We start from the raw sequence: 21,855 nt of genomic DNA on the forward strand, positions 1-21,855 counted from the left end.
GCCAGCCCACAGCTGCCTCATGCCACACAGGATATCTCAAATCCTAAAATACAGCTCTTGGGCGCTTCCAAACCTGACAAGTATCATGAACCCCAAACCTACTCCGTGGTGAGGAAGACCCATACCCAAAGAGGAGAGCTACCATTTTGATGAAAAGTCACAGAAATAAAGATTTGTGTGTTCCTGGGTATTTCTCTTTGGCTTGAATGGACCTGAAGAGAGGCTGAAGGTGGACAGTGAGGCAGAAGATGGCTCCCACCAGAGCCCTCTGTAAGTATTGATCTGTAAGGCATTTTTAGAGCAAATATAAACCTTATGGACACTTCTGTGTGTATGTTAAAGTGCTGCTTGCATTTAAAATGAAAAGAGGCAGAGGAATACATTTTAGATATGATTGTAAGCTTTCCAGGGAAAACCAGACTGCTTATTTAGAAGTGTGCAGATCCCATGGGAAGGCTCTGGGACAGGTATTCCCCAATGTATTGGGCATAACAAACCCCACGCAGCAAGGAAATTCAGAGTAACAGGTCTGAAAGCACACACAAAATGTAATCTGATGGTAACACAGTGAAGTCCCCAGGCAAGTGCTGGAGAGCAGGGATGCTGTTCTCTGCTCTCTAGCAGAGCACTGGCAGGTTCTCTGACATGCACATGTGGTGAGGCCATGCCACTGCCCCAGGCAGGATTTAAAATTCATCTGGCTGGCGTTTCCCCAGGGGCCAGCTCTGCAGGACCCTGCCAGGGCTGTTCACTCAGTGCCCCTGCAGGCTCTTGGACTCACCTCACCCTGTCTGAAAAGTTTCCAGCCATCAGCATCCAGACCTGCTCAGTGAACACGCTGAGACTAATTTACAACTTCTTCCCTGATTGATTAGTTTGGAACGAGAGGCAAATCATTAAACCCCAGGCCTTTTATTGATAATTTGCAAATGGGAAAAATGGTTCAATTCTTGGTATTGATCATTAGTTACATCCACTTTCCCACAATTACACAAAACATGGCTTTTGTTGCTTGGACTGTGCAGGTTAAAGCCACATCTAGGAAGAAAATATGCCTCCCTGTGGCTCACTGCAAAGCATCTTGCCTTCTACAAAGCAACTGCAGGAGCAGGAAAGAAAAAGAAGCAATGTGCTGCCTTAAAAAATGCTTGTGGTCTTGTGGAGAACAGAAATATCTTCATTTATCAGCTGCAAGAAAAAAGGTAAATGTGCAGACAGCATGGTGATTCAAGCCTTACAAGCATAGACTGGAATTTGTTGAATCTTCCAAGTTAATGCACAAACAGCCAGGCCAAAGTAAAAAGATTGACAAAGCTAAAAAGCATTTCTGGCTTAATAAAAGCTAGTTAATAAAGTTGGGAACTGAATATACATCCTGCCCATCCCTCTGTCTGAAAGAGCCACACAGGCCCTGTCTGTGCCCTCGTGTGTCTCCAGGGCCCCTCCAGGTGGGAAAGCCTCTCCCATCTCCTCCACTGCTCTTGGCATGATGTGCCATGAGTCTGCCTGACCCCAAAACCCCTGCACCCTCCATGCTTCCATGCTTTGCATATCCAAAATTAATGCAGCAGGGACCGTATGCTAAAAAATTCTAACCAGGCAAGAAACCTTACAAAGGTAAAACGTGAAGATTTTACCCTTCATTAACAAAATGCCATCACAGTTCATTCAAAAGTTGGAATTATTTAAAACCTGATGTATTTTAATCCAAAAGTAATTCTAAATGGATGGTTTGCTTAGCAGCTGTATTCTGGGATGAAGCCCTTGCTAAATCTAAAATAGCCTTTATTTTATTCTGGTAATAACAACCAAACCAGATGCTTTAGCCTACATTTTGTATTTGAAGGTACTACTGATATAAACATAATGCCCTGTATGATCATCCTACATGGCGCAGACTATGCCTTGAAGAGACAAGAAAAAAAGGAATAGCCTGGCAAAGAATTATCACCTTTATTATAGGTATAGCTGAGGAGCAGGGGCACTGAGTGATTAGCTGTCTTGCTCATAATACCATTGGAAGGCTACAGCCAGACCTAATAGGGTCTGGTTGTGCCAGACAATATGTTCTCACTACATTGCCATCTTTCTTCACTGATGGAAATGGCTTATTTTCAAAGTAGATTTTCATTGGCATCAGCTTGGTTAAAGACACCCAATTTCTCATGGCTGAATCACACATTAAAGCTGAATAACGCTTATTCTTCTGCTGCAGATGACTGCTGTGGACAGATGTAGTTACAGGCACTCAAATACTACCAAAAAAACCAACATATTAATTTTAGTAAAAAAAAAAAATCACTGAGGTTTTAAGACCTGAAGAGAACATTAAGAAAAGACCTTATTATCCTTGACTCTGTCTTATACTGTCAGGTGACAGGGTGACAGGTATGTGATTCTGTACAATATTGCCATAAAAAGCCCAAGATTTATAGCACCTGTAATATCTCTGACATACACTGGAGATGTAATAACCTGGGGCACAATGTTCAAAGTCCATCTGATTCCAGATTCCACACTTCTGACTACAGCCAGAAGTGTGCACTGTAGGGAGGTTGCTGTGTGTTATATCTATTGGTGCTTTCCCTTTGCTGAGGAATTTTTGTTCAGTGATGTGGCCATTTCTCTCACTGCCTGCTCCATTTAATGGAGCAAAATGCCCATGATAACAAACTACAACAGGGCAAATCTTCCTCTGGGCCAGCTGCTTTGTTTACATAGCATGCTAACTTTGCTAGCACTTATGTGTTTTATAAGAATATGCAATTGGAAGTGTAACACTGGGTGCAGATTGCAAATAAAGTAATGGTGTATTAATTACTTTCTTTTTGCACCAGGGCTTCTAAATTTTAATGTAACTAAAGAGAGAGCAGGACAAGAAAATGTGAATCATTTGAGACTTGTGAGCAGCTGTTAATGAAAAGAGTGATGACTGGCTCTAAAAATAAAGCAGTGGAAGAGCAGACCTGATGTTCCAGGTGATCTGTGTTCCTACAAAGCACCATAAGGGTACAGCAGCCATGTGTCTGCAGTCCCCATTGGAGCTGATCTGGAGATACACACAATCAGGCCTGATTGTCTGCTGCAGACTGAGTTTTTCTGCCTGGAGAATGGCTCTCCCAGGGATTTCCAGCTCTCTAAAGCCCATCCAAACAAGTCCATTAATTATTGTTGCTCTCCTGAGGACTGAGACCCAAACCATTGGTGGCACCAAAGATAGTTTCAAGACTCTGTTGCCTTTCCTTGGCAACAAATTTTCCTGCCATGCTTCTGCTTTCGTCCTCAATGCACTCACGAGCTGCAGGAACTGTATTTAGGGTGATGTCTCCCTCCTTTTTCTCCTGACTGGCAGCAGGTGGGCACAGTAATGGTCTTCTCTTCTCTTCTCTTCTCTTCTCTTCTCTTCTCTTCTCTTCTCTTCTCTTCTCTTCTCTTCTCTTCTCTTCTCTTCTCTTCTCTTCTCTTCTCTTCTCTTCTCTTCTCTTCTCTTCTCTTCTCTCCTCTCCTCTCCTCTCCTCTCCTCTCCTCTCCTCTCCTCTCCTCTCCTCTCCTCTCCTCTCCTCTCCTCTCCTCCCCCCTCCCCTCCCCCCCTCCCTCCCCTCCCCTCCCCCTCCCTCCCCCCCTCCCCTCCCCTCCCCTCCCCCCCCCCCCCCCCTCCCCTCCCTCCCCTCCCCCCCCCCCCCCCCCTTCCCTTCCTTCCCTTCCCTTCCCTTCCCTTCCCTTCCTTCCCTTCCCTTCCCTTCCCTTCCCTTCCCTTCCCTTCCCTTCCTTCCCTTCCCTTCCCTTCCCTTCCCTTCCCTTCCCTTCTCTTCTCTTCTCTTCCTTTCCTCCTCTCCTTCCTATTTTTACCCAACCTTTATTTCCTCACATTAGCAAGCTGCTTTCTTTATGAAATAAAATTAGTGGCCCAGGTGCAATCTCTTCCAAGTCTCTCCCAGACAGCAAATTTTGGCAGCACTTAATCTGAATGTCAGGGGTTCTGCTGACCAGTTTTCTCCTTCTAGTCCTCACCAGGAGGAGCTGAGCCACTGCTGTCATTGCTTCCATATTCACTAGAGAGCCCAGCCAAGCAAACAGGCACTTTATCTCAGAGAGGGCACACCTATGGATTCACCAGAAAGACACAAATGAGAGATAAAGCAAATGTGGAGAGGACAAAGACAAGGGAAGATGACAGAAGAATTAATAATTTCTTCCATTTTCCAAGCAGCTCTGAGAGCCAGCTGTGACTTCTTTGCAGCACTCATCACACTGCAAAGTGATGTGTTTTAAAATATTATTCAGGCAAGAAAGGGTGTTCTATTACTGCCCAACTTTCCCAGCTCAATCTACCTTTTGCAGCAGACATCTATGCTTTCATAAAACTGCCTTGCTTTTCCTCTCTTACTAGTCATAATTGTGCATAAATCTTTATCACAGAAGTTTGCTACTCTAGTGAGACCACTTTCTGCAATTTAAAGAGCTGAGAAACACATTACACTGTTAGTCAAAAGGGCAGGAGATAAAAGGTTTGAGATTTCTAACTTAATTTGAGATATTCTGTGCTTGTGTTGTGTGATAATGTTAAAAGTGTGGGTGGGCTCTGGTTTTATAGTGTCTGAACTTCTTAGGGCCTCTTCCCAACACCACTTCAATAATTCACTTACTACACAAACTACCATGCAGAGAATGACATTATGTTCCAAACCTGTGGAAGAAAACCATGACAGAACTAGTAAGGAAATAATTTCTTCTGAGAGTGTCAAGGATTGAAGGCCAATTTATTTTTCAGAGAAGTAAAAATCAATATGTATCTCCTCAGGATCTTGAAATCCAGGTCCAATTATATTTTTTCTTTGTAACTGTGGCAAACAGGCTGCTTTCATGGTTTCCAGAACATTGTTCTCCTATTGCAAGTCAGGTTGCTTCATTATTTCTAGTGGGAAAAAATATTTTGGGGGGAGTCAGGCAACTTGAGAAAGATCAGAGGGCAGCATTTCTTTAAGTAGGTACAAGATAAAAAACAACATAAGTGTTCACATTTACAGCAGGCTGGATTTTTAGAGTAATATCCACATTTGGAAAGGAACACAGTGATCTTGCAGTAGGAGGGTAGTGCAGCTTCTTGTAAGGTAATGAAGTAGAAACAAAACATTTCATACCAAAGTTTCTCCTCTTCAGATTTAATTTGTGCTCTCCATGGTACTTGAGTGGTTCCTTCTGTGATGCTGCACAATGCTGGAGCCAAAGCCTTGGAGCCTGGATCTCTGCTGGGATAAAGCTAGGACAGGTTTTCAAGCTAGAATTTCCTCCATGGGTGGTTTGCCCTATGCCTTTGCTGCCTGATGCCATTTTAGATCAGACTGAAGGGAGAGAGAGTGTGTGAAGTTCAATTGTAGCTAAACCAGGAAATCACCTCCTCACTCCTTCAGTGGCCAAGGGTGCTGGATGAGTGCACTCTGTATTTCAGTGCCTTCTGAAAGGGTGCAAGCTCAAGGTTATACTCTCTGTTATCCACTTGTACTTTAAATATTTTCCTCTATTCCAGCTAGGTGGCATCCCAGAGCCCATAAACCTCTTAATATTCTAGCTTTATCCCACAGCTTTTACAAACAAGGTCATAGAGAACAGAAGGAAAACATATAATTAATAATTATCAAGACTTACTGCTGTGTGGGCTGCAAGTCCCCGCTCGGAAATTAGAACCAAATTATTCCAGGCTTTTAAAAAGGTAGTTAAGATATCCAGCATACCTAAATTATCTCCTCTGAGAGACTACACCAGCTCCATTAGCTCCCTGCATGTACTTTGCTCCACGCTAACACGTACCACGTGCTTTAAATCACAGCAGCCGCTTCCTTCCCACTGCACTTGCCTCACTCCCCACGCTCCCTGAAATGCCTTTCCAGTTCCCCTTGCCTTGTCTCCTTCACCCTAGCCCCCTGTTAATGCCACCTGATCTGGAACAGCCACGCAGATTATTTAGCAAAGCAGGGAAAAAGAAAAATATTTCAAATATTTTTGAAATAGCTGCAAAAATAAATTGCGCAATCCTAGTCCCTTTAGGAGAGCTCCAGGTTTGTTTCAGTGGGAGACATGAGAGGGAACTACCAAGCAAGGTAAACCCTTATCCATGGTATTTCAACTTGTTTTAAACAGGACATGGTGGTACTCCTTACCAAAATCTGAAAGTTATCCAGGGAATTATTGAGGATGTATAGGTTTTAAGACAAGGAGGCACAAGGATGTTACCTAATCTGACTGCATAATCCTGGATATTGAATTTGTCTCATGTTCCCCCAGGTTATCCAGCAGTTTGTTATTATGTAAAGAATTCTTTTCTAGGCAAAAGTATTTATATAAAAATCTAGGACTTGTTCATTTACCTGTGAATTTCCAGAAGGAAATTTACTTTGGGTTTGGAAACTTGGAAAGTTGAGTATACATCCCTAAAAGGGACATTTCTAAGAGGTGGGCCAACACTCTCCTGGAAAAGCTCTCCCTGAGAAGTCTGTCCTCTTCTTGGAAAGCAGTCCCTCTGTTTCAGATTTTATATATTCCCTCATCAAATATTGTGCATGTCCTTTGCCCAGGGAGTGGGTCTGTGGTTAGTCAAACAGTACTTAAAAGGCATCTATTTTCTCCTAGTAAAATAATAAATGATTGACTCTTAGATTGTGATATAAACACATTCACCTAGAAAATAATTACTTATGTTCTTCTGGCAAATAATAGAAGGAAATCAGATTAAGAGCATTTATTCAATAAATAAAAAGTAAGACTGTATCCAAACAGCTGTCACCAAATGAAATATTTCTGCAACCCAAACCCATTTGTTAATTATCTCCTCTCTGCCTGGAATGCAGCTGTTTAGGTAATTTCTGAAGCAGCATCTATGTCATTGACAGACATCTGTGCAGAACTGGTGATGTGCAGAGAATGCTCTATTTATAGAGAGGCAATCATGCCTTTCTCTTCTCCCCTCCTCCCACCCACAGCTCTGCAGTGATATCAGGGGAGCCCCAATCATGGTATTAATTTCTTTTCAGCTGAAATGTACCCATAAAGTTTAGTCAAGAGCAAATGAGTAAAGGAAAGTGAAGATCATTTTTCTTGTGCTGAAAAATACTTTTAGATACCAACCACGGTGATTTCTTAATATTAGAAAAGGGCAGGATTTGTTGAAATAAAAAGAACATTTTACAAATAGTATAGCATCTATTATTTATCATAGCAGTCTTTGGGTAAAGGGCCCACAGCAAAATATTTGACTTTGAAGATGAAACAAAAAGAGGTAGCAGCTATTAAAAAACATTTTTTATTTTCTTTATGAATTTTTTTTGCTGAAATATAGCCTATGCCTAAAACAATCTTTCTGGAGAAAAAGAAAATAAAAGAGTTTTAGTTCTTTTCAAATGCTCAGAGAAGAAAGGAGAAACTTCTGTACAATGTTTCATAGATGAAAAGCATTTTATGAAGAGACCAGTTCTATTTAATTATTTGTGGCTTTCTATGGAGCAGGATGATCCCATTCCACAGCAAGCACACTGCATCATAAACTTATCACAGTAGTTCCCATGTTCTAGCCCCAGAATAACTGAATTTGATTGAATGCTCCTTAGGAAAAGGAATAGGAAGGTTCTTGAGACACTTTCTAATGAAACACATACTAATTATAGTATTATTTAAGAGTAAAACATTTCAAAATGTACTTTATTTTACAGTGTGAGGGGCTATTCAAATATTAAAGATCATATATTATTCACCTACAAAGAAAATGAGTTATTACTCTAAAATGGAACATACACAGCAGGGCAGAAAACTCCAACATGACATTTTTGTGAATGTGAAGGCATTCTAGCTAGTAATTGTTGTTTCCAGGAATCCTGTGCTTGACAGCAGGCTTCATATGGGCACAGTTTAAGTAAAAAATAAACAAAACTTCTGTGAAATGTCTTCAATATCAAAAAAATGACTACACAGGTCCAATGTGAAGGGAATTTATAGATTTCGTGCTTACTTTTGTCTTCAGAATTTAATTTTTGCTTAATTGTCTGCATTACATAAAATAAGAAAATTCCATATGTTGGCTTGTGCTTCTCTGGTCAGAGTAGAAAAGGATCTTATGATGACTTTGGGGAACTCAGGTTAACCTGGGGTTCTCATGGCTTTGCTGAGTCTTAGCAAAGGACATTGCAAAAAGTTAGCCCATTGTTTCACTATTCAACAATTTAATTTATGTCAGTGTTGTTATTTGTAAATTTTTCGTGGTCACCATCTGTGGCAACAGCTCCAACTTTCATTAGCAATACTTCTAAATAAAATGAGGTACTTGCAAAGATCAAGAGATAGAACAGTCATTTGTGAATACCTATCCTGCAAAATATCTTATTTCAGTTCCTGTCAAGGTTAGAGTTAGCTGAAGGCATTGTGGAGCCTGCTAGCTGAAATGAGGATCCTCCACAATCAGCTGAAAGTTTTTCTGCAGCATGGGTGGGGTGATCTGTTGGGTTTTCCTGGCCTGAGAGAGATATCAAAACATTTAAAAATACTCTGCATTGCCATTCAAGCTCTGCTGAAAGGCACTACTGCAGCTGCCTGCTCTGTAGACTCACTTCATGTTATTCATGCCAAATGTTTTGCATCTCATGCAGTCAGGCTGGCTTCTGCTCCTGGCTCCCTGGGGAGGGGTGTGGAACTAAGGGATGCTTAAGGCCCCTTCCAACCCAAACCAATCCATGATTCCATGATCAGCACAACTAGGCTTGCATTGCTGATTCCACCAAGGCCCTGTATAAACCCTCAAAAAGAGAGCAATCCATTTTTTCAGACCTGATAAACCATCCAGCAGACTGATCTGTTTTCCCCCAAGCTGAACTATCCAAGAGCCCAGTGTGACTTTGACAAGATACAATCTATGTACTAAGACAAATTTAGGCACAAATTTTGAAGGTCTGAAGAGAAACCCTGGCAAGTGTTCACAACTACTGGTGCTCATGGGAGACAAAACCAGAGTCTGACTAGACATCAGCTTATTTAAAAGCCCACATGGCAGAGCACATCACAGAGACAGTCCTGAGTCTCAAAGCAGCACTGCCCCAGCAGAAAGAATGCCAGGAAAACATTTAGCAGAGAACAGCTTGAGGCTAAACTTTGTGTTAATTTGCTTGCCTACCTCAATCTTTTCCTTTTGCTGAAGGCTTTTACAACCACTGCATTTGTCAATGTCAGACACGGATAAAATGCACAGCAGTCAGGACAGAGATTAGTGGAAAACTGGCCAAGGGTTGCTCCCTCCATTCAGTCAAGTCCTTGTGTCTTGAAGCATGACAGCTTAAATTTTTTAAAGCAGTTATGTAAAATTGAGACCGCATTTGTGTCCCCTGCAGCAGCAGGTCACTCTGCCCTCTGCCCTGGCCAGGGAGGCTCATCTTCCTGGCAGGGAGCAGAGAGAGCATCATTCAAATTAACTCCTCGCCTGCCTGTGAAGAGCTTTTCCACAGCAGGCTGGGAAAGTGCCACACCATTTCTGCAGCTGGCAAAGCCACCTGCTCCTGAGGAAGGACAAAAATTCCAGTTTAATGCACTGTCCATGTGTGTGGTGCTCTCTGGGTTCCATGTCTTTCCTCCTAAATGATGAGGCCACAGGTATACTTGAAAGCCAGGGGGAAGATAGATAAATTTACTGTCATCCTTTTCTTTTTAGTTTGTGTCAATTTTACTTTATTTTGCCAACAACCCCAGGAAGGAGTTTACTTGCTGACCTTTCTTAGATGTGTTGTTACATGTCTGAAAATCAATTTCTAGAGTTATCTGTTGTCTTTTTTTTTTCCCCTGGCCTGTAGCACTTTGAAATATGTAGGCTGGGGAGAGATAAGTGATATAGATTGGCTGGACTGACACAAATGTAACAGGGACACAATTTATGACTCAGCTCATTCATGGTAGATTATATGCTCTTGAGATACTTGATGATTTATGGCCGATGTAAATTGTGATGCTTACTGTGCCATTAGCAAAGCCATTATCTCTGTCGTGAAAACTTAGAATCAATATGTGTCAGCAGAGACAGAAACAGCATTGTGAGCTTGCTGCTAGAAATGGGTTTGTGGAGAAGCATTCTAGGATTCCATTTGACACAGACCTTTCAGAACTCTGAGAACACCAATTTTACTAAGGAAAATCCTGAATTCAGGTAGTTATATCCTTTGCAATTATTAGGTATGTGGTAATGGCCAGAGTACATTAGCAGCCTCTCTCAGAAAAGAATTTTGCAAGTCATAACCAGGAAAAACTAGCCTGTAACATGAGGCTGCCAGCCATTCTTTAGATAATAACTAATAATATGTTGAAATATTACTTTTTATCATGAAAATTAATTCCCAGAATTAATTATTTTATTCTGTAAATGAAGAAAAATGCATTTTTGGAGAAATGCAGTACTAATTAGAGCCTGTCACTGAAAAAAGAGGATCAGCACTATGAATTTGGGCCACTGAGAACAGGCTGGGTGTCATGCTGCGCATACAAGGCAAACATCTGAGCTACAGCTAGAGTGAGCAAGCCACTGACTACAGTCAGTTCACAATGAATAGTCACACAAACTCTTTGTTCAAAGTCAGTTTAAAAATCATTGTTGTTCAAGTGACAGCTCTGAAGATTTATTTCACTAAATAAGACATCTTTTAAGATTTTTCACTTTGTTTTTTTTCAGGAGCAATTTGTACAGGAGAACAGCTGAAAGAACCACCAGCCTTTTCTCAAAGGTATTGCTGAGGTCTCAGGTTGAGCTGCTTTCACAGCTCTGGAGCATTGGATGTGGCACTCAGTCTAGCTCATTTTGGAAACAGTTATCAGCCATGAAATGCTGATCTCTCTCCCATTTCTCACTTGTAATTTGATATGAACAGCATTTACCATGCAACGAGTCAGGATTTTCCATCAGGCTCTTAATATCTTCACAATCATCATGTTTGGCCCCTACAGCAGTTCCTTCCCCCAGCTCTTGCATGACTGGCTCACCATATCAGACAAATCCCAAAGTGCTCTTCTGTCTGCCCTTGCATCTCAGATGTTCTCTACATCCCCATACCTAGACTGGCTAACCAAAACAGTTGCTTTTATCATGGTCTCTAATCCACCATCTTCGAGTTTCACACAGTGTTGCTATTACAGGATTAACACTGCCAGAGAATTGCAGAGTATTCCAGGTTGAGGAGAACTCTGGCAGTCTCCAGTCCCCTTCCCACTAGAAGCCTGGCAGCCAGAGCAGGTTGCCTTGGGTGCCTCCTCTTGAGCTTGAGTATTTCCTGGGATGGAGACTCCACAGTCTGCATTGGCATTTGTGTCATTGTTTGACCTTCCTTACACTGAAGATTTCGTCCTAGTATTTTTTCATAATTTTTCTTATCCCTGTTTCTGTCTGTTGCCTCTTTTCACTGCACCCCTATGAGCAGAGTTTGGATCCGTCTTCTCTACACCCTCCCATTAAATTGCTATGGACTCTCCCCTTTGCCTTTTATTCTGCTGAAAAAAACAATCCCCATGGTCTTTCCTTTATATCAGGTACTCCTGCCCCATGAACATCGTGGGATTGGAGCTGAACTTGCCCAAGAAGGTCTGTATCTTTCTTGTAGTGGGGAGCCCAAAACTGGATGCAGAACTTTCAGCACAACCTCATAAATGCCAAATACATGGGAATAGTCATTTCCTTGGACTCCCTGGGTATGGTTTTGCTAAAACTGTGCAGGATGTGATTGGCTGCCTTTGCCACAGAGAAACACTGCTCACTGATATTTAACTTGTAGCACCAAACTGATAGCTCCCTTTTTGCAAGGTTGCCTGCTAACCACCAAGTCCCTGGCCCAGATGGTTGCAGGGATTCTCCTTTCCCATGTGCAGGATTTTGCATTTCCCTTTACTCAGCTTCATGAGGGTCCAATCAATGCATTGCTCCAGTCTAGCAAGATCTCCCTCTGCACAACTTGGTATCAGCTGTGAATTTTCTGAGTAGTGCGCACTGTGCTATCATCCAGGTAATTTAAAGATATCAAACAGTCCTGTCCCAAATATGAGTCCCTGAAGACTTCACAGTGACCACCAACTAGGTGCGCATTATACTATTGATTAAAATCCTTTAAGACATATACAGGCAATTATCCATTCACCTTATTGCTTATTGTCCACTTAGCCAAACATATCTCACCAATTTGGCTACCAAGATACTGTGGGAAACCACACCAAAGGCTTTGCTAAAGTCAGAATACACAGCATCCAGCACTCTCTCCTCACTGTGAGTCATCTGTCTGGTCACACAAGGCAATCAGTTTCACCAGGCACAACGTGCTGCTGGTGACTCCATGCAGGCTGCTCCCAGTCACCCTTCTGACATTCAAGCACCAGGACAGGACCTCCAAAAGCCTCACTCCATAAACTCTGTCATGCCCATCAAAGCTGCCATAGAGCAGCCACATAGTGATGCTGGCCCACTCCTCTGGGGCTCCCAGAGACATCCCTTCTGGACCATCTGGCTTCCATGTGCCCAGCTTACCTGAATGCTCCCTTACTGTGCCTTCCTCTCCTCTGGGTATTGCTGCAGAGGAGACTGCAGCCAGCCTCAGTAGCAGCAGAGCCTGAAGGCAGTCTTGCACAGCAAAAGAGGCAAAAAGGCACCAACCTCCTCCACTTTTCCATGTCCTTTGTCCCTCAATCTCTAGCTGTTCTTAGCAGCAGGCTCACAATTTCTTTAGTTCTCCTTTTCCAATTCTGCTATAGAAGCCCTTCTTGTCCTTCACCTCCCTTCCTAATTTAAACTCCAGCTGCTTTTCTGGTATCTCCCTGGTTTCTTATATTACAGTAAATTAGATAAATTCATCCCATTGGTAGTAAGAAAAACTCTGAGGGAGAACTCACTGGAGCCATTCACACAAGGGAAATAGCCAAATACATCTAAATCTTTCAAGACTTGGGAGCAGCAACCAGATGGAAAGGGACAATTTCCAGATGCCAACCCTCCATGGAAGATTTCAAATCCTCAAAGAAAACAGCTCATAGAACATTCATCTTATAAGAAACATCAGAGAAAGAAAAACCATTGTTCTCTTCTGTTACTGTGCAGCTCAAATCCTTTCCCAAATTCTGACTCTTGCTCTATATTTTTAACTCTCAGTGCACACTAATTACCAATTGTATTTTAACACTCCGTCAGCACATTATATCTATTTCCACTAAGAAAACTTTTGGGTTTTCTTCCCATGGCACATTAAGATAAGCACTTAATTAATTAAGCTGCCCAGAATTGAATGCCGATGTTTGGGAGTGCTACCACTTCTGTCAAGTATGAAACATCATTGTTTGGAAAGATGTCAGGCAGCTCCAAAAAAAAGAAAAAAAATCCATGGTTGAGTACATGCTCAAGGGACAAATCACTGTGTCCTTCAAATCCTTGCTCTCTCAGGACTTCCTAGGAGAATCTTGGTGCAAATAAAATTTTGGAAAACAATAGGAGTGTCCTCTTAGTCTTCACAATGAAAGGCTACAGTATTTCCAACATGCAAATATTAAAACCATAGAAGATGAAATGTGTTTTCAATCTTTTCTTTGAAGATTTTAGTTTGCTGCCAGGTACTAATTTTCATATTTCTTGTGAACTATGCTGTTACAGAGGGTTCAACACATTCACTGTCTTTGCTATGAGAAATTTTTGACATTTTCTCATTAAGTATATCAGGTATGAAAATAGCAGAAAGAGAAAACAGTAGCTATCAAAGGAGGACTGGACTTTTGCCTTTTTTTCAAGTAACTTTCCAGACTGAGGTTGTCACTGTAGAGCTAAGAGTAGAGTTCATATCAGCTGTCTTGCCAAAATTATCTCCTCTTCCCTTTGATGGTAAATGTTTTATCTCTTTTTCTTTTGAACTTTTTGCCCTGATGCATAAGGAAAGTGTTCCAGTTTCACTTCATTTTCCACAAAACAAAGCACACACCTAGTCACACATCTGCTGCTTGGTATAGTAATGCCCAGAGCCAGCCTGGCTCCTCCTTTAGTCCCTGCCTTCAGGCACATTTCTTTTTCCATGGCAGGGATCTGAGGCAACAGGTTTTCAGCTGTGTTACAGCTTAAAATGGCAAATGGGGCATTGCTTTGAAGCTGTCCATTTATCCATCCCGTCTTGCACTGCTGTACATTGCTCCTGTGAAATGCTCCTCTGGGATAATGGGGCTATTACCTCCTTCATTTCCTACATCATGCATGTTTTTTCCAGCTCCTGAAGCCTCTTCCCACATCAGCTTGAGAATCACCTTTCTGTTTCTCATTTCATGTGGTATTTTGGCTTCTGCCCTCTTGCATTTAAACATTTAAGATCTCTATCACAGTTTTACATCTCTGTTTTATCACACTTGAATCTTACTTCATACATGTTGTCTGCACATGGGGAGCAGGGCTTTTGTAGTTCCTGCACTACATAATTATGGTTAGTTAATTCCTGCAAGAATTATTTGGAAAATATTTCTATATTCACATATACCAAAGCCAGCTCTTTTTGGAAGTAAATGTTCCTTATAAATAATTGTATTTGTGGTGATGTCCACCTCTGCACCAGCAGAACCAAGCAAATCTTAGGCATTCTTCATGTGTCCTTTGATATCCTGGGAAATTTAACTTTGATGAGGAAACATTCAGTGGTTTTGTTCTTTCTTTCCCCTCACTGTCCTCTTGACACCAAGGACATTTCACTCAATCATCCCAAGAGAAGGACCTGTCACCTTCAATTCTGCCTGATCTGTCTTCGTTTCCTGAGCTGTCACCTGATATAACATGAGCCCAACAAACTGATCTGGAAATGCCTTAAAATGAAAGCCTTCCACAACAGGAATCAAACCCACATCAGCCATTATGGAAACCGGTATTTTCACGTGTGAAATCATCTCTCTCCAGCTAAAGCATCCCTTGGGCTCGCCTTTGTCCTGGAATTTGGTCAGGACTTAGGTGCTGCCACATCATCTGCTGGTGACCTGGACATGGCACAGGGCTGGGAGAAGGGGAACAGTCTTGGGTTCCTGTGATTGAGATGACCCCCAAGGTATTAGAAAGTCTTTTGTTTCCCAGCACTGCGACCAAAGAAGTTGAGATTCGTCAGTTCTGCTTTTCAAGGTTGTTTATTTTTTCTTATCTATGACATTCTTTCTCTGACCTGCTGAGATCTGTCCTGGTCGGGTTGGACGTGGCACAGCGTCTGCCCTTGGGGTGGTGTTAACTTTTTATACTAAGAACTAGGTGTACTTTATTTACAATAATGTTAGACAGTCTGTCTCTACTCTAAACCAATCCAGAAGTGTCACCATCACAGCAGAAGATGGAGGACAAGAAGGAGAAGAAGGACATGACACACCCAGATTCCTCCATCTTGCCTCTTGAACTCCTATTCTAAAACCCCAAAATTCTACTTTTTCACCCTGTGACAAATTAACTATCATTCTACTCAAACTCTTGTGGCTTGTAAATCTACAGACAAAGTCGATAATTGTTTCCCTGGACTAAAATTGAAGGCACAGGTGTTTTTGACTCTGTGCCAAGGTCTCTGAGCCCCTTGCCAGGGTCTCGAATCACCCAGGGCAGCCAGAGGAATGTCCTGGGTCCTGACAGAACAGCGTGCCTGTGGTCTCTGTGCTGATGCAGGTCTTCCCCCACCCAAGTTAAGCATTCCTCTCTTGGAACTCCTTTGCTTTTGGCAACGTAAACACTTGAATAACTTTGCCAATGCCAGTCAACTAAAAGTTAGGCTCTAAAATTTTTGACACTGGGGGAGGGTTGGAAAGACTAGTTAGGGAACCATTATTATTGACAGAAAAGACAAAGCTAAATTTTGACCTAAATTTCTCCATCTAACACATTACAGAGCAAAAAGGGTGAGTACAGGGACATCTCTGGGCTCTGGACAGAAGGCACCAAATACTCTTTCACCTATAAAAGGAGTCAGAGAGCAAGGCTGCCCATGAAGTCCCACATCTTCCAAGGTTTCTGTGGTTGTTTGCTCACAGGGGTGCCTGAAGGCCCTTTGGTGACCATGGGGAAGCCACTCAGTGTCTGCCCTGGGGTGAGAGGCTGGCCTGGCCTGTGGGAAGTGCTGTGGGAGCTGGGTGAGCACAGGGCAGGGTAAGAGAGCAGCCAAGCCTCATCCCTCCAGCTGGGATTTGCAGAATACCCTGCTGGAGCAGGGGAAATGTCACCAGTCCTTTGCTTAAGGGTCCTGACATGCACAGCACTGGGGAGAGGCTGTAGGTAGGAGGAGGTTGTTGGAAAAACCTATCCAAAAGCCTTTGGGAGTGACAAGTGGCAAATTCCCACTACATACAGTTCTCTTTTGTGAGGAATGGTGTAGGGTCACCCTCAGTTTTAGCCAGACACCAATTGCTCCTAGTGACACAGAAGGGAGGCTTTTTGCAGGAGTGCAACTCCTCCCTCCTTCCTTGGCTGTGCCTGTACAGCTCAACTCTAAAGATGGCATTGGAGGGTTGCTTTGCAGCAGTAAGTAGAGAAGGAGCAAGAAAAGAACATCAGACCCCAAAATTTAGGGGAAGACTGCAGCAGAGCAGCTAATCCCACTAGAAAGGATGGGCTCATGTCCAATTACACATTTTTTTCCCAATCCACTGGGAAAGCCATTATACTGATGGCAGTCAGATTGGTGCAGCCACAGCAATCTTGAAAGCATTTAGGATATCTTTGATTAAATGATCGAGTGGTCAAAGACTGAAATTGCTTCTCTAGGAAAACCTTAGCATGGATATGTATTTTTAATTAAAATGAGCTAATATGTGATTTTTGCTTGTAAAATCACATGAAAGGGAGAAAACAAAAGGGAGTGATACGAGAAAGGGAAAATGCCCCTTTGTTTTCTCTTCTGACTATCACAATACTGTTTTTAAAATCCCTTTGCTTCCCTGTGTAATCAGGTTGATTAAAATCCTCTAAAGAAATAAAACAGCTGCAGAGACCTCCAAAATCACATTCTTCTCTACTGCATTGTATTATTTTCAACAGCTTTGTTTCCAAATTATTCTTTTCCCTTCATTGCCTCTGAAAGTCTATTAGTGGATTTATTAAAAGAAAGCTGAATAAGCATGCTGGATGCAGCCACAGTGATTGCCTCAACACATGTTCGTGCAAGCAGGTTTGAGCTGCCGGCTGTCACTGAACTGAGGCAGAACAAAGGAAAAACCAGCTGAAGGAATGAAACTGTTCACTAAAGAAAGGTTCCATATTTTGCCCTTCTATCATACACTGAAGAGCTAAAATAATTATTAAGCTGAAGTCATACCATGACATTTTACTTCAACCCATGCTAGAAGAAATGTTCCTATCTTGTCTCTAAAATGACCTGACACCTTTCCACTGTCGGAGGTTGTGCTGCCACATGCTGCTGCTACAAGCTGCGCCTCCCAGGGAATCACCTCATCTGGGCTGGCTTGGGAAGGGGGCACCCTGCTTGCTTCCCACTCCTGCTTGGTGGGGATTTGCCGGGCTGTAGGAGGGAGCAAGAATAAGGAGAGGCTGGTGCACAGAGCTCACCTCACCATTAACTCACTGTGTGTACAGCGCACACAGGCATTTGCACCCGTGCATGGGAGGGAGGGGAGGGCATGAGCCCTGGCAGGAGCCCTGCATGACTGCATGAGCCCTGCAGCTGGGGAGGTGGCACACTGTTGCAGTGTTGTGGGGGTCCCCAGGATGAGCTGAGATATGAGAATTGACTCTAAGTTCTCAGAAGGCTGATTTACTATTTTATTATATATATTATATTATGTTATATTATGATGATATGCTAAAACTATACTAAAGAAGGAGAAAGGAGACATCAGAAGGCTAGACAAGGATGATAATAAAAACCCACGACTGACCAGCAAGTCTGACACAGCTGGACTGGGAGTGGTCATTAATTAAAAACAATTCACATGGAACCAATCAAAGATGAACCTGTTGGTAAGCAACCTCCAGACCACATTCCAAGCAATCAAATAATTATTGTTCACATTTCTTCTCTGAGGCTTCTCAGCTGCTCAGGAGAAAAATCCTGGTGAAGGGATTTTTCATAAAATATCGTGGTGACAACACACCAGTCCTGCCACCCCATCAGCGTTCATGCAAACCAAGGTGTGCCCAGTGCTTAGACAGACCTCTCTGGGCCAAGTCCCTTCCTCCTTCCCATTGCATCAGGTTTTCCACAGGTGGGCTTCCCTAAGGAGGCAGGAGGTTTGACTGGGTGGGGTGTACTGTAAAAAGGTGTGTTTTACAGGGGTGACACGGTAAAAAGGTGTGTTTCACAGGGGTGACACGGTAAAAAGGTGTGTTTTACAGGGGTGTGCTGTAAAAAGGTGCATTGTACCCACTGCTATAGTGGAAACTGGTGGTGGAGCTACTGGTGGGTGATTCCCCAGGGAAGATGTTGAGTCACCATCACTGGAGGCATTTAAAAGACCTGTGGGTGTACCATTTAGGAACAAGGCTTAGTTGTGGACTTGGCAGTGTAGATTAACCATCTTTTGCAGCCTAAAGGATTCTGATTCCTCTCTGGGCAGCAGGGGGTGCCCTGTTTCACACAAGCTCCCCTCCTGTGCTGCACTCCCCACAGCAGTCAGTTTTGTTCCTTGCCCAGCCCACCCAGCAATTTGAGTCATCTCCAAACAAGGGGAAGGATGCAGCTGCAGGCAGAGGCAGCTCTGCAGGGCTGTAACATTGCTGGAGTTTGCACAAGCAAGTGCAAGTGCTTTTATTGCCTCAGTCAGCATGATGGCTCAAAGTCTCCCCACCTTTTTAATTTGTCCAAAAAAGTACTTTAATTTCTTGGTCAGGACAACAGATTTGTTTGTTTTTTCAGACAGTACCATTTCAATGCAAGTTACACAGACAAGCACAGACTTTTTCTTGCTGAGCAGCTTTATGTGCCCGTGGTGAATCACCCATCTCCCCCCACCCAGCCACTCTGCAGCCCAAGAGCACTGACCTTGCCACAGACACCAACAGCTTCCCCTGTCACTCCAGTACCGCAAAACTTTTCTGCCTCATCATGGAGACCAAGACATTCAGGAGAGACAAAAAACATTTATGGAGACAAAAATATTTATGATCTCAGCGTCATAAATAAGCCTACACTTAGTTTGATAGAGCATAGCAAGTTTATTTTAATGATTAATAGAACCATATCTGGAAAGGGCAAGTTGAAAAAGCTACTTTGCAATTCTGAAACAGTGACAAATTCACTCTTGAAATGTTTAAAAATATGAAAATGGACTAGCTGCTAAACAAGAGCAAATAGAGTAAGTCCTACGCAAATGACTGAGGACAGGGCAGATTCTGAAAATACCAGAGGCAGGAAATTTTGTTCTGCCTAGAAAAAATGTGTGTCCCAAATAGTTTTCAATTGGTAAACTTTATGTGCTATTATCCAGATAGAATCAAATGCTGGCCCCACAGACATTAATCACTCAATGAACTCACTGAGGTCAGAGTTTTACCCTGAGACTCAATTTTTTAAAAAATAATTCATATTTCTGACACTTTTATATGCACTCACATAGCACAGACTTACAGACTTCCCACACTGTGCCCATATATACATATATATAAACATGTATACCAGTAATTGTACTAATGCCTTTGTACTAAAGCAATCTTTTACTGCTTTACAACACTAAAGACTTTCTAATTTCTCTTTGTCATCCAATTCAGACATTACTCCCTATTTTGCTCTCTTCTCTCCAGTGCAAACCAACCACTCTAGCAGAAGGACATGGAAGCACGTGTGTTGTTTGGTGAAGAGCAGCCCCATTCCACAAAACACACAGATGTCTTTGAGATGCAGCAGCACTGCATGGTTTTGCAGCACAGACCTACAAAAGCGCCTCTTTATTCATTTCAAATGCCATGATATGGAGAGTGGCTGATTCAAATGACGTGTTCCTTGGTGAAAATAACAAAAAATACATATAAAACTAGAAATCAGAGGCAGAATTGCAGCCTTTTTGGATGCTCTAGACATCCAAGGGAAAGTAAATAGCCCCGCAAGCCCCAGGGCTGATTGGGGTGAACTCTCAGAAGACAGTGCTGTGACCCCCACCAAAGGACAGAGCTCCAACACACACGTACCCCAGGAAGTTACAAAGGCAGATAAGTCTCCTGCACTCAGGTTTTTCTCCCAGCAAAAATAATCTGTCAAGTTATAAACCATTCCCCTGACCCAGTCTGGCAACTTCATATCCTACAATAGCTTTTTATTTCTCATTGCATATCATGGCATAAACTCACATGTTTGTGTTTACCTAATTGTTGTACTTGAGAATGTAATTTTTCTTTTTTCCTGGTTCTACCCAAATACTCTTTTAGTGTCAAGAGGATGTGACATCATATTTTTTTCAGATTTCTATGCTTAAATGTCTGCTGCTCACATTTCAGAAGAGGACTATACATTATCCACATAAAACAACCTCACTGGTCATTGCTCATTGCAGCACTGGTATGTTAAATAAAATTAGTGGTAGAAAAAGTTTAAGATCCCTTTTGAAGCCTTTCCCCTAGCCTTGTTTACCAGTTTGGACAGTAGATATGGATGTGATAAAATTTTTAGAGACATGTATTATAATGTGCATCCAAGTTCACAACCACAGTTAATATATGCAGCTGTGTTATGTGTCTAACCTCATAAAGTGTTTCAGCTTTGGTTGCTTATGGATTATTAAAATTATATCATTATATCTCTTTCTTTGATCACAATTTAGTGTAACACATTATCTTGATTCTCAGTAACTTCCAACTTTGATGTTATATTTAATAAAATATAATGCTGTGCTGAAGAATCCCTTGGGTATCTTTAATTTCTTTTCTTTTTTATTAATATATATTACACTGTAAATGGGATTAAATTGTCTGATTAGTGAAGCAGGCTCTTGCTGCAGCAGTTAAACCCTGAATTCCTCAGGGTGTTCTATAGACATTGTTAAAGCATCTTGCCAAGGTGCTGATAACCCATGAGAATTAAGCCTAACACTTCCCTTGTGCTGAGGCTGGTTTCATGCTCTGACCCCAGCCTTTGCTTTGTTAATTCATCTTCCTGCACAGAAACCTTTGCTTTTGCCCTTAGAAATGTCTGAAGGCTGCACTGTAAAGTAGGAGAGAGAACTGATGCAGGTTTTGGGAGACACCCTGCCACCCCAAACCCAAGAGCTGTGTGGAGAGTGGCCTGCAAGGGGCTGCATCACCACAGAGCACCATCCAAAATTTGCAGCAAGACCCACATCACCCATTGTTCCCACCAGCAGAAATTGCTCCTTGATGCTCACAGGCACAGTGCTGCCTTGAAAGGGGCCAGCACCACTGCTTGTGTGCCAGGAAACTTGGCCAGGGCAGAGCCCAGGGAAGGGAGCACCCAGCCCAGAAAAGCCCAGCTGGGGATGCACGAGGCCCCAGCACAGCCCCTGTGCCCAAACAGCCCTTGGCAATGCTTGGTCACGCTCATGAAATACACTGTGTGCTGAGCTGGAGATCAAACCCAGGCACGGCACAAGGACTATTGTGGGACGCACATTCTCTGAACCTGAGAGAAGCAGTGAGAGAAGCAGAGAAAAGAATGATCAAAACAATTCTTATCTCATTTGCTGTGCCTGTGCTGCGCCAAAGTAGAATGCAATATGGAGATTGTTTACCCAGAATGATGGTGGCTTTTTCCTTGGCTTATCAGGGCCAAAAAGTGTTTGTTGGGACTGTTGGCTGACAGTCACGAGATTCTGCGCAGTTGAGCTGAGTGCTTTGTGCAGATTCAGATTAAATGTAATGTAATATAGTGTAATATAGTATAGAATAATATAGCATAATAATTAATT

This window comes from Camarhynchus parvulus, chromosome 1, assembly GCF_901933205.1.
Source record: "Camarhynchus parvulus chromosome 1, STF_HiC, whole genome shotgun sequence".
In the NCBI taxonomy this organism is placed as follows: domain Eukaryota; kingdom Metazoa; phylum Chordata; class Aves; order Passeriformes; family Thraupidae; genus Camarhynchus; species Camarhynchus parvulus.